This window comes from Pristiophorus japonicus, chromosome 1 (assembly GCF_044704955.1).
Source record: "Pristiophorus japonicus isolate sPriJap1 chromosome 1, sPriJap1.hap1, whole genome shotgun sequence".
Lineage (NCBI taxonomy): Eukaryota > Metazoa > Chordata > Chondrichthyes > Pristiophoridae > Pristiophorus > Pristiophorus japonicus.
The window spans coordinates 312,446,042-312,458,949 of NC_091977.1; positions in this window are offsets into that span (position 1 = coordinate 312,446,042).

Consider the following 12,908-nt stretch of genomic DNA (forward strand, 5'->3'; position numbering starts at 1 on the left):
TGCCAGCAACCCACTTGGGACAATGACCATAATTTTGGACAAACACAGTGTCGTTAACATCAATGTCACGTGAAACAGCCGCGCGATCGTGGTACATGTTCTGCCGGTGCCGCCGGGTTTCCATGTAATCATTAAGATCTGGGTGGACTAGGGAGAGCCTGGTTTTGAGGGCTCTCTTCATTAACAATTCTGTCGGGGGAACCCCGGTGAGCGAGTGGGGTCGCATCCGGTAACTGAGCAGGACCCGAGATAAGCGGTCTGCAGGGAGCCGTCCGTCACGCGGTTCATGCTCGGCTTGATTGTTTGGACTGCCCGCTCCGTTTGACCATTAGATGTGGGCTTAAACAGAGCAGACCTGACATGCTTGATGCTATTGCAGGTTATAAACTCATTGAATTCCGAGCTGGTGAAACACGGTCCATTGTCATGATGAATGCAATTGCCAGGTCGCATGTTTGTTGGCCCAGCATTGACTCGGACTTGGAGTCAGGTGTGCATCAGTTGCGAGCAAGTGTTGTACTGATGCACACATGACGCCAAGTCCGAGTCAATGCTGGGCCAACAAACATACGACCTGGCAATTGCATTCATCATGACAATGCCTGGGTGGGTCCTGTGTAAGTCGTGTACAAACGTTTCCTTGCCATATTTTGGCAAAACCACATGACTACCCCATAACAGACAATCCGACTGGATGGACATTTCATCTTTGCATCGGTGAAACGGCTTAATTTCATTTTGCATTTCCCCGGGAACAGCTGACCAGTTCCCATTTAGGACGCAACTCTTTACTAATGATAGCACGGAATCCTGGCTGGTCCAGCTCCTGATCTGGCGAGCTGTGACAGGTGACTCCTCGCTCTCAAAAGCATCCATGACCAGTAGCAAGCCTGCGGGCTCCGCAACTTCAACCCTAGTGGTGGGTAATGGTAGCCGGCTGACAGCATCGGTACAGTTTTCAGTGCCTGGTCTGTGGCAGATAACATAGTCATAAGCGGATAATATTAGTGCCCATCTTTGGATGCGGGATGAAGCTTTGGTATTTATTTCTTTGCTCTCTTAAAACAGCGAAATAAACGGCTTGTGATCAGTTTCAAGCTCAAAGGTATTGATGCATTTTCTTCACCCCATATACACATGCGAACGCCTCTTTCTCGACCATACTATAGGCCCTCTCAGCCTTCTAGAGGTGCATGCAACTGGTTGGAGGTTGCTCAATACATTGGCTTGCTGTAACACACAGCCGGCCCCGTACGATGAGGCGTCAGAAGCTAGCACTAAACGTTTACATGGGTCATAGTGTACAAGTAACTTATTTGAACATAGCAGGTTCCTGGACTTCTCAAAGGCTGTGTCTTGAGATTTGCCTCAAGCCCAGTCGTCCCTTAAGTAGCAACATGTGCAAAGGCTCTAACAACATGCTCAACCTGAGTAGAAAGTTACCAAAATAGTTGAGGAATCCCAGGAACGAACGCAGCTCCGTCACATTCTGTGGTCTGGGTGCATTCTTGATGGCCTCTGTCTTTGAGTCTGTGGGCCTGATGCCATCTGCTGCAATCTTTCTCCCCAAAAATTCGACTTCTGGCGCCAGGAAAACACATGGAGCGTTTCAGCCTGAGTCCCACTCTGTCTAGGCGACTTAGAACCTCTTCCAGGTTGTGTAGATGTTCGATGGTGTCACGACCAGTGATCAGGACGTCGTCTTGAAACACAACGGTGCGCAGAACAGATTTCAGCAAACTCTCCATGTTTCTCTGGAAAATAGCTGCAGCCGAGCGAATCCCTAAAGGGCAACTGTGGTATATAAACAGTCCTTTGTGTGTGTTGATGCAAGTCAGTCTTTTCGAAGATTCAGCCAGCTCCTGTGTCATGCAGGCGGAGGTTAAGTCCAACCTGGTGAACGGCTTCCCCCCCCCCCCCCCCCCCCGCTAGCATTGCGAACAGGTCATCCACCTTGGGCAGCGGGTACTGGTCCTGTAGTGAGACTCGGTTAATCGTTACCTAGTAGTCTCCGTAGATTCTGACCGTGTCATCGCTTTTCAACACCAGAACAATTGGACTGGCCCACTCGTTGAACTCGACTGGCGACATGATTCCTTCGCGTTGGAGTCTGTCCAGTTCGGTCTTGACTTTCTCCCTCATAATGTACGGAAACACCCGAGCCTTGCAATGGATGGGCCGTGCATCGGTGCCTCGATGGATCTGTACCTTGGCGCCTGTGAAGTTGCCGATACCTGGTTCGAATAGCGAGGGAAACTTGCTCAGCACTTGAGCACACAAGGCGTCATCCACTGAAGATAGTGCTTTGATGTCATTCCTGTTATATATGTGGACTTGTATTTACTCTGTAGAGCCACCAGAGGGCTCATCCCCTGGAGTCCCAAGGGATCCCATAATCCCTTGGGAGCACAGGTATTTAAGGAGGCTTCACAGGTTGGAGAGGCACTCTGGAGACCTGCAATAAAAGACTAAGGTCACACTTTACTTTGAGTTCACAGTATTTAGTCTGACTCTTTCTCCATACACTACAACTGATGACGAGAAACAGAAAGTGAACCCAAAGATGCAGAGAACAGTGGGCATCCTGGAGAAATTTTCAGAGGGAGATGATTGGGAAACTTTTGTGGAGCAACTTGACCAATACTTTGTGGCCAACAAGCTAGATGGGGAAGAGAGCACTGCCAAATGAAGGGCGATCCTCCTCACCGTCTGTGGGGCACCAACGTATGGCCTCATGAAGAGTCTGCTCACTCCAGCGAAACCCACAGAGAAAACATACGATGATTTGTGCACACTAGTCCGAGAGCATTTGAACCCAAAGGAAAATGTTCTGATGGCGAGGTACCGGTTCTACATCGACAAAAGGTCTGAAGGCCAGGAAGTGGCGAGTTATGTCGCTGAGCTAAGACGCCTTGCAGGACATTGTGAATTTGAAGGACATTTGGAGCACATGCTCAGAGACTTTTTCGTACTTGGCATTGGCTACGAAACCATACTTCGCAAACTTTTGACTGTAGAAACCCCATAGCGATAGCCCAGGCGTTCATTGCCACCAGTGACAATACGAAGCAAATCTCTCAGCACACAAGTGCTGCTACAAGTACTGTGAACAAAGTGATGATGTTTTCAAATCATAACGTACAGGGCAGGTCACACATACCTGCAGCTGCACATCCTCAGATGACTCAGAGGCCACCATCAAGGGTGATGAATGCAAGGCCATTAATCCCTTGTTGGTGCTGCGGGGTTATTATCGTTTCCATTCATGCCGATTCAAAGGTTACATTTGCCAGGGCTGTGGAACAATGGGACACCTCCAACGAGTGTGCAAGCGTGTTGCAAAGCCTGTTAAACCTGCAACCACCATGTTGCAGAGGAGGACAGATCCAAGGAGGATCATGATGAACCAGAGCCTCAGATAGAGGAGGCAGAGGTACATGGGGTGCACACATTCACCACAAATTGTCCCCCGATAATGCTGAATGTTGAACTAAATGGACTCCCAGTGTCAATGGAGCTGGACACGGGCATGAGCCAGTCCATCATGGGCAAAAACACTTCGGAAATGTTGTGTTACAACAAGGCCTCAAGGCCAGTCTTAACTCCAGTTCGCACGAAACTAAGAACTTACACTAAAGAACTGATTCCTGTAATCGGCAGTGCTACCGTAAAGGTTTCCTACGATGGAGTGGTGCACAAGCTGCCACTCTGGGTGGTACCGGGCGATGATCCCATGCTGCTTGGCAGGAGCTGGCTGGGAAAGATACGCTGGAACTGGGATGACGTCCGAGCGTTATTGCCCGCTGACGACACTTCGTGTGCCCAGGTCTTAAACAAATTTCCTTCGCTGTTCGAACCAGGCATCGGAAAATTCCAAGGAGCAAAAGTGCAGATCCACTTAATTACGGGAGCGCGACCCATTCATCACAAGGCGAGAGCAGTACCGTACATGATGAGAGAAAGGGTAGAGATCAAGCTAGACCGGCTGCAAAAAGTGGATATCATTTCACCGATCGAGTTCAGCAAGTGGGCCAGTCTTATTGTCCTAGTCCTCAAGGGAGACGGCACCGTCAGAATCTGTGGCGATTACAAAGTAACTATCAATCATTTCTCCCTGTATGACCAATACCCACTACCAAAGGTCGACAACCTCTTTGCAACACTGGCAGAGGAAAGACATCCACGAAGCTGGATCTGACTTCAGCCTACATGATGCAGGAACTGGAGGATTCATCGAGGGCCCTCACCTGCATCAACACGCACAAAAGTCTTTTTGTTTATAACAGATGCCATTTTGGAATCTGATCAGCAGCGGCGATATTCCAGAGAAACATGGAAAGTTTACTGAAGTCGGTCCCGCACACCGTGATCTTCCAGGATGACATCATGGTCACAGGTCGGAACACAGTCGAGCACCTGCAGAACCTGGAGGAGGTTCTTAGTCGACTCAATTACGTGGGGCTCAGGTTAAAACGCTCGAAGTGTGTTTCGCTGGCGCCTGAAGTGGAGTTCTTGGGAAGGAGGATTGCGGCGGACGGCATCAGGCCCACCAACCAAAGACGGAGGCAATCGAGAACGCACCGAGGCCACAGAACGTGACAGAGCTGCGGTCGTTTCTGGGACTCCTGAACTACTTTGGTAACTTCTTACCAGGTCTCAGCACACAGCGAAAACCACTACATGTCTTACTACGAAAAGGGGGCGAATGGGTTTGGGGCCAAAGCCAAGAAAATGCCTTTGTAAAAGCGAGAAAAATGTTATGCTCAAACAAATTGCTTGTGTTGTATGATCCATGTAAGCGTTTGGTACCAGCATGTGATGCATCAGCATATGACGTCGGGTGTGTATTGCGACAAGCTAATGATTTCGGGAAACTGCAACTGGTTGCTTATGCATCCAGGAGTTTGTCTAAGGCTGAGAGAGCCTACAGCTTGATTGAAAAAGAAGCGTTAGCATGTGTCTGTGGGGTAAAGAAAATGCATCAATACCTGTTTGGGCTAAAATTCGAATTGGAAACTGACCATAAGCCACTTATATCCCTGTTTTCCGAGAGTAAAGGGATAAATACCAATGCATCAGCCCACATCCAGAGATGGCACTCACGTTGTCCGCATACAACTACACCATCTGCCACAGGCCAGGCACAGAAAAATGTGCCGATGCTCTCAGTAGACTGCCATTGCCCACGGGCGTGGAAATGGTGCAGCCCGCAAATCTAGCCATGGTTATGGAAGCATTTGAGAGTGAGCAATCACCCATCACTGCCCGGCAGATCAAAACCTGGACACGCCAGGACCCCTTATTATCTCTAGTCAAAAGCTTTGTGCTTCACGGGAGCTGGTCCAGTGTCCCAGTGGAAATGCCAGAAGAGATAAAGTTGTTCCAGCGGTGCAAAGATGAAATGTCTGTACAGGCAAACTGCCTTCTGTGGGGTAATCGAGTAGTGGTCCCCAAGAAGGGCAGAGACACCTTCATCAGTGACCTCCACAGTACACACCCAGGCATCGCAATGATGAAAGCAATAGCCAGACCCCACGTGTGGTGGCCCGGTATCGATGCGGACTTAGAGTCCTGCTTTCACAGATGTAATACATGCTTGCAGTTAAACAATGTACCCAGGGAGGCGCTACTAAGTTTATAGTCTTGGCCCTCCAACCCGTGGTCTTTGGTACACGTCGACTATGCAGGCCCATTTTTGGGTAAAATGTTCCTTGTGGTTGTAGACGCATACTCCAAGTGGATTGAATGTGAGATAATGTCGGCTAGCACGTCCGCTGCCACGACTGAAAGCCTGTGGGCCATATTTGCCACACACGGCTTACCCGATGTCCTGGTGAGCGACAACGGGCTATGTTTTACCAGTGCTGAGTTCAAAGAATTCATGATCCGTAATGGGATCAAACATGGCACATCTGCCCCGTTTAAACCAGTGTCCAATGGTCAGGCAGAGAGAGCAGTGCAAACAATCAAGCAAGGCTTGAAGAGGGTAACTGAAGGCTCACTGCAGACTCGCCTATCCCGAGTCCTGCTTAGCTACCGCACGAGACCCCACTCGCTCACTGGGATCCCACCTGCTGAACTGCTCATGAAAAGAGCACTTAAGACAAGGCTCTCGTTAGTTCACCCTGATCTACATGAACAGGTAGAGAGCAGGCGGCTTCAACAAAGTGCATACCATGATAGCGCAAATGTGTCACGCGAGATTGAAATCAATTATCCTGTATTTGTATTAAATGATGGACAAGGTCCCAAGTGGCTTCCCGGCACTGTCGTGGCCAAAGAGGGGAGCAGGGTGTTTTGGGTCAAATTTTGAAATGGACTCATTCACCGGAAACACTTGGACCAAATCAAACACAGATTCATGGACTATCCTGAGCAATCCACCTTGGACCTACCTTTTTTGATCCCCCAACATACACACTAGTGGCAACCGGCATCACGGTTGACCACGAAACAGAACCCATCATCCACAGCATCCCTGCAGGGCCCAACACACCAGGCAGCCCATCAAGGCCAGCTGCACAGCAGCCCAGCGAGGGCCCAACAAATGATTCAACACACCAGCTTTCACACCGAGACGATCAACCAGGGCAAGAAAGGCCCCAGATCGACTCACATTGTAAATAGTTACACGATTGACTTTGTGGGGGAGTGTTGTTATATATGTGGACTTGTATTTACTCTGTCCAGCCACCAGAGGGCTCATCCCCTGGAGTCCCAAGGGACCCCATAATCCCTTGGGAGCACAGGTATTTAAGAGTGCTTCACAGGTTGGAGAGGCACTCTGGAGACTTGCAATAAAAGACTAAGGCCACACTTTACTTTGAGCTCACAGTGTTTAGTCTGACTCTTTCTCCATACACGAGTTCCAATTCCATCTAATCTTTTCTAGCCAGCTTCTGCTGAAGAGCGTTGGGCCATTGCCTGGAAAATGCACAGCTCCATCATATGATACCTTCACTGCCGCACTTCCAATGACTGCTATGAGCTCTTTGGTGTAGGTACGCAGCTTTGCATTAATCGGCTCAGTTTGGGCCTTTGTGCTTTATTGCCCCATCGTCTCTCGAAAGCTTTCTGGCTCATTATTGACTGATTAGCACCCGTGTCCAACTCCATGGAAACTGGAATTCTATTTAATTTGACTTTTAGCATTATAGGAGGGCTCTTGGTGGTGAAGGTATGTACCCCATATACTTCTTCCTCGGGTTGAGTTGCCTGTGCTGTGTGATCCGCGCCGGATCGATCATCCTCTGCCATGTGGTATGTCGCAGCACATTTGCACATTTGCTGGAGGTGCCCCATCATTGCGCAGCCTTTGCACACGTAGGGCTTGAATCGACAGTGATGGGCCCGATAATTACCCCCGCAGAGCCAACACGGTGCTAATGGATTCACATTCACCCCCGATGGCGGACTCTGAGTCATCACAGGTCTTGCAGCCGCAGACGTATAGGCCCTGCCATATGCAGTTCGGCCTGCTAGCGACATCATTTTATGCACAGTACTTGCCGGTGAGTTTCGATGTTGAGAAGATCTCTGTTTGGTGTTATCGTCCGTGGCCATGCATGCCTGGGTGATCGCGATGGCCCTGCTCAGGTCTAGGGTTTTGGCAGCCAGCAGCTTTCGAAGAATGACCTCGTGGCTGATGCCCAGCACGAAAAAGTCCCGCAGCATTTGCACCAAAGGCAGCTCCAAAATCACAATGTCCCGCGAGGCGTTTCAGGTTGGTGACATAATCTGCCACGTCCTGGCCCCTGGAGCGATGGTGTGTCTATAAATGATATCTGGCCATGAGGATACTCTCCTTCGGCTTGAGGTGGTCGCGAACCAGCGTGCACAACTCTGTATATTCCTTCTCCGTTGGTTTTGTCGGTGCGAGCAGATTCTTGATGAGGCCGTATATTTTAGGCCCACAGATGGTGAGAGAACCGCCGTGTTTGGCCGTATTAGTGTCTCCTTCCAGCTCGTTGGCCATGAAGTACTGGTCGAGACGATCGACGAAGGCTTCCCAATCATCACCCTCTACAAATCTCTCTAATATTCAAATGGCAGCCATGGTTGCTTGAAGATTCGTATTCTGTTACTCCTCGCCAATTGTTGTGTATAGAAGAACTCCACAAGGCTGAGTACTGTGAGCTAAACTTAGTGTGACCTTAGTCTACTTTATTACAACTCCAGAGTGCCTAAACAACATGGCAGCCAACCTTTTATACTGGCCCTGCACGAGTGTGCAAGTGACCATTAGGACTCCAACAGTCACGCCCTCTGTTGGCATAGTTACATACATAACAGTTGTAGAGAGAGATACGGGGGGGGGGGGAGAGAGAAACGGGGGAGAGAGGGACACGGTGCGGCGGGGAAGAGAGACACGGTGGGGGGGGAGAGTCACACGGGGGAAGAGAGAGACACAGGGGAAGAGAGAGACACGGGGGAGGAGAGAGACACGGGGGAAGAGAGGGACACGGGAGAGACACGGGGATGGGGGAGAGGTACACGCATGGCAGGGGAGAGAGAGACGTGGGGGGGAGAGGCATGGGTGGTGGGGAGAGAGAGAGACACGGGGGAAGAGAGAGACATGGGGGGGTGGAGAGAGACACGGAGGGGTGGAGAGAGAGAGACATGAGGGGGTAGAGACAGTCATGGGGGAGAGAGAGACACAGGGGAGAGAGAGAAACGGAGGCGAAGAGAGACACAGGGGAGAGAGAGACATGGAGGGAGAGTGCGAGACACGGTGGGTGACGAAGAGAGAAACATGGGGGGGGCAAAAGAGACAAAGGAGGGAGAGAGACTCTAGGGGGGAGAGAGAGACACTGGGGGGCAGAGAGATACCCAGGAGGGGGAGAGAGAGAGAGATACCAGGGGGGAGAAGGAGTCACTGGGGGCGGGGGGTCGGGGCGGAGAGAGAGTCACGGGGAGAGGGGGAGAGAGACACGGATGAGGAGAGACACCCGGGGAGGGGAGAAAGAGAAAGACACGGGTAAGTGAGAGACACGGGGGCGGGGGGGGGGGGGGGATCAGCGAGATACTTGGAGCTAGAGAGAGAGAGACATGGAGGGGAGAGACACGTTGGGGGCAAGAGAAAGAGACAAGGGATGGGGGGAGACAGCGACATGGAGGGCGGGGGAGAGAGAGACACGGGGGGAGAGAGACACAGGGCAGAGAGATATGGGGGGGAGACACGGGGGGGAGAGAGAGACACTGGGGGGAGAGAGAGACATGGGGTGGGAGAGAGGACACAGGGGGGTGGGTTGAGAGAGACATGGGGGGTGAGAAAGAGAGACACAGGGCGGGGGTAGAGAGACATGGTGGAGAGGAGAGAGACATGGGTGGGGGAGAGAGAGACATCGGGGAGGGAGAGTCACGGAGAGGAGGGGAGCGAGAGACACGGTGGGCAGGGAAAGACACGGTGGGCAGGAAGAGACATGAGGGAAGAGAGAGACACGGGGAGAGAGAGAGATATGGGGGGAGAGAGACATGGGGAGCGGGAGGGGGGGGACAGAGACATGGGGGGATATCGAGACACCGGGCAAGAGAGAGACTCGGGGGTGGGAGAGAGAGAGAGTGACAGTGGTGGGGGGGGGAGAATAGAGAGACACTGGGGGTGAGAGAGATCCGGGTGGTGGGGGGGAGCGAGTGACATGGTCGGAGAGAGAGAGACACGGGGGAGGGATGGAGTGAGAGTCACGGGGGAGAGAGAGTCACGGCGGGGGGTGGGGGGGGGAGAGAGAGACACGGGGGGGCGGGGGAGAGAGAGAGACATGGGGGAAGAGAGAGACATAGGGACGGTGAGGGGGGAGAGAGACATGGGGGTTGTAGGGAGAGAGACACGGGGAAGAGAGTAACACGGGAGAAAAGAGAGACAGAGATGGACGGGAGAGAGACACGGGGGAGAGAAAGAAAGATGGGTTGGGAGAGAGAGAGACGGGGGAGAGGGAGACTCGGGGGAGAGAGAGACATGGGGGAGAGACAGAGAGAGAGACAGAGAGCCATGGGGGAGAGAGAGAAATGGGGAGGAAAGAGAGACATCGGTGGAGGGGGGCGGGGGGAAGAGAGGGAGACATGGGATGGGGGAGAGAGACATGGGGAGACAGAGTAACACGGGGGAGCGGGAGAGACACGGGACGGGGCCACTGGGAGGGAGAGAGAGACACATAGTGGAAGAGACACGCGGGGAGAGAGAGTGACACTGGGGAGAAAGAGATACGGTTGGGGAGAGAGACACAGAGGGGGGAGAAAGAGACATGGGGGTGGGGGAGCCACGGGGGGTGGGGGGGAGAGAGAGACATGGGGGAGGGAGAGAGAGAGAAATGACGGGGGACAGAGAGAGACACGGGGGGGGGGGAAGAGAGAGACACGGGGGGAGAGAGTGACATGGGGGGGAAAGAGACATGGAGGGGTGGGGGAGAGAGAGAGACACAGGGGTGAGAGAGAAACGGGGCGGACAGAGAGATACAGAGGGGTTAGAGAGACATGGGAGGGAGAGGGACACATGGCCGGGTGCGGGTGTGGGGTGGGGTGGACAGAGAGACACGGTGGGAGAAGAGTGGAAAGGCGGGGGGTAGAGAGAGACATGGGTGGAAAGCGACACACGCGGGGGGGGGGGAGTTGAGAGAGAGACACGGGGTGGAAAGATATGGGGGGGGAAACATAGGTGAAGAGAGAGAGTCACAGGTGTTGGGGAGGGAAAAGAGAGTCATAGGGGTGGGAGAGAGGGACACGAGTCAGGAGGTGGTGAGAGAGACACAGGGGAGGGGGAGAGAGACACGGGGGAGAGAGAGAGAGACATGGCGGGGGCTAGTGAGACACGAGGGGGGGACAGAGACAAGAGGGCGGGAGAGAGAGAGAGACATAGGGGGCCACAGCTATGGGGGCTGAGGGGGGGAGAGAGAGACACGGGGTCAGAGAGAGACACGGGTGAAGAGGGAGACATGGGTGGAGATACGGGGGTGTGGGAGAGGGACATAGGAGGGAGAGAGAGATGCGGGGTGAGAGAGAGAGACACGGGGCAGAGAGAGAAACTTGAGGGAAGAGAGAGACGTGGGGTGGGAGAGAAACATGGCGAGGTGGGGAGAGAGAGAGACACAGGGAGAGAGAGACACGGGGGAGAGAGAGAGAGACACGGGGAGAGTGACAGAGAGCCATGGGGGAGAGAGAGAAATGGGGGAGAGAGAGAGACATGGGGGGAGAGAGAGAGAGACATAGGGGAAGAGAGAGAGACATGGGGGGAGAGAGAGAGACACAGGGGGTGAGAGAGACACGGAGGTGATTGAGAGGGATAGGGGATGGGGGGAGAGAGACATGGGGGTGAGAGAGGGAGACATGAGGGTGAAAGAGAGAGGCACGGGGGGGGAGAGAGATACAGCAGGGGAGAGAGATACGGGGGTGAGAGAGAGAGACACAGGGGAGAGGGAGACACAAGGTGAGAGAGAGGGACACAGGATGGGGGGGAAATATATGGGGAGACAGAGAGAGACACGGCGGAGGGGGGGAAGACACGGGACGGGGACACTGGGAGGAAGAGAGAGAGACACAGCGGGGGAGAGAGATACAGTGGGGGAGAGTGACACGGAGGGGGGAGAGAGAGACATGATGGGGGAGAGAGAGACACGGGGAAGAGAGAGACATGGGGGGGAACACACACACACGTGGGGGTGGGGGGAGAGAGAGACACAGGGGGGAGAGAGAGACACGGGAGAGAGAGAGAGGCATGGGTGGGAGGGAGAAACACGGCGGGGGAGAGAGATCCGGGGGAGGAGAGTGAGACATGGTGGCAGTGGGGGGGGGGCGGCGGCGGAGAGAGAGACACAGTGGAGGGGAGGGAGAGAGACAAGGCGGGTGATATACTCTCTGTGTAGTCACTGCATAGTTGCATAAGATGGAGACTTGTTTACTTGATGTAATATCAATAAGGTTGACACTGTATGTATACGATGCTAGCACCACTAGAGGGTGCAACTGGTGAAGACCGGGTTTTCCTGCCCTCGTGGCAGGATCTGTATGAAAGGGAAGCCACCATGCGGCTGCCTCACTCTGGAGTTACGAGTAATGGACCAAGGTCACTATAGTTTGAGTACAATATATTGCCTCATGGAGTCATTCAGAAGTATATTACAGACATAACAACTGGCGACAAGAATACAGACTTTGACGCGATTATGGCTACGTTTGGCACACTAAAAGACTTCACAGAGGGTGATGATTGGGATGCCTTCACGGAAAGGCTCGAGCTATATTTTGTGGCAAACGACCTGGCAGGGGAGACGGACGCATTGGCGGAGAAGCGCAAGGCTGTACTGCTGACCAGTTGTGGGCTCGAGGACTACCGCCTCATCAGGAACTTACTGGCACCCACGAAGGCCAAGGGTAAGACATGTTGTTATGTATGTAAACCTGTAATTACCATGTCTAACCACCAGAGGGCTTATCCCCTGGAGTCCCAAGGGACCCCACAATCCCTTGGGAGCACCTGTATATAAGGAGGCCTCACAGGCTCGAGAGGCACTCTGAGATTTATAATAAAGGACTACGGTCACACTTACTTTGAGCTTGTAGTATCTAGTCTGACTCTTTATTCAAGACACAACAACTGGCGATGAGATACAGATGACGAACCCCAACACAACAATGCAGAGAACTGTGCGCATCCTGGAGAAATTTTCGGAGAGAGATGATTGGGAAACCTTCATGGAGCGACTTGACCAATACTTCGTGGCCAATGAGCTGGAAGAAAAAGGGAATGCTGCCAAACGAAGGCCGATCCTACTCACCGTTTGTGGGGCACCAACATATGGCCTCATGAAAAATCTGCTCGCTCCAGAAAAACCCACAGACAAGTCATATGATGAGTTGTGCACACTGGTCCGGGAGCATCCAAACCCGAAGGAAAGCGTTCTGATGGCGAGGTATCA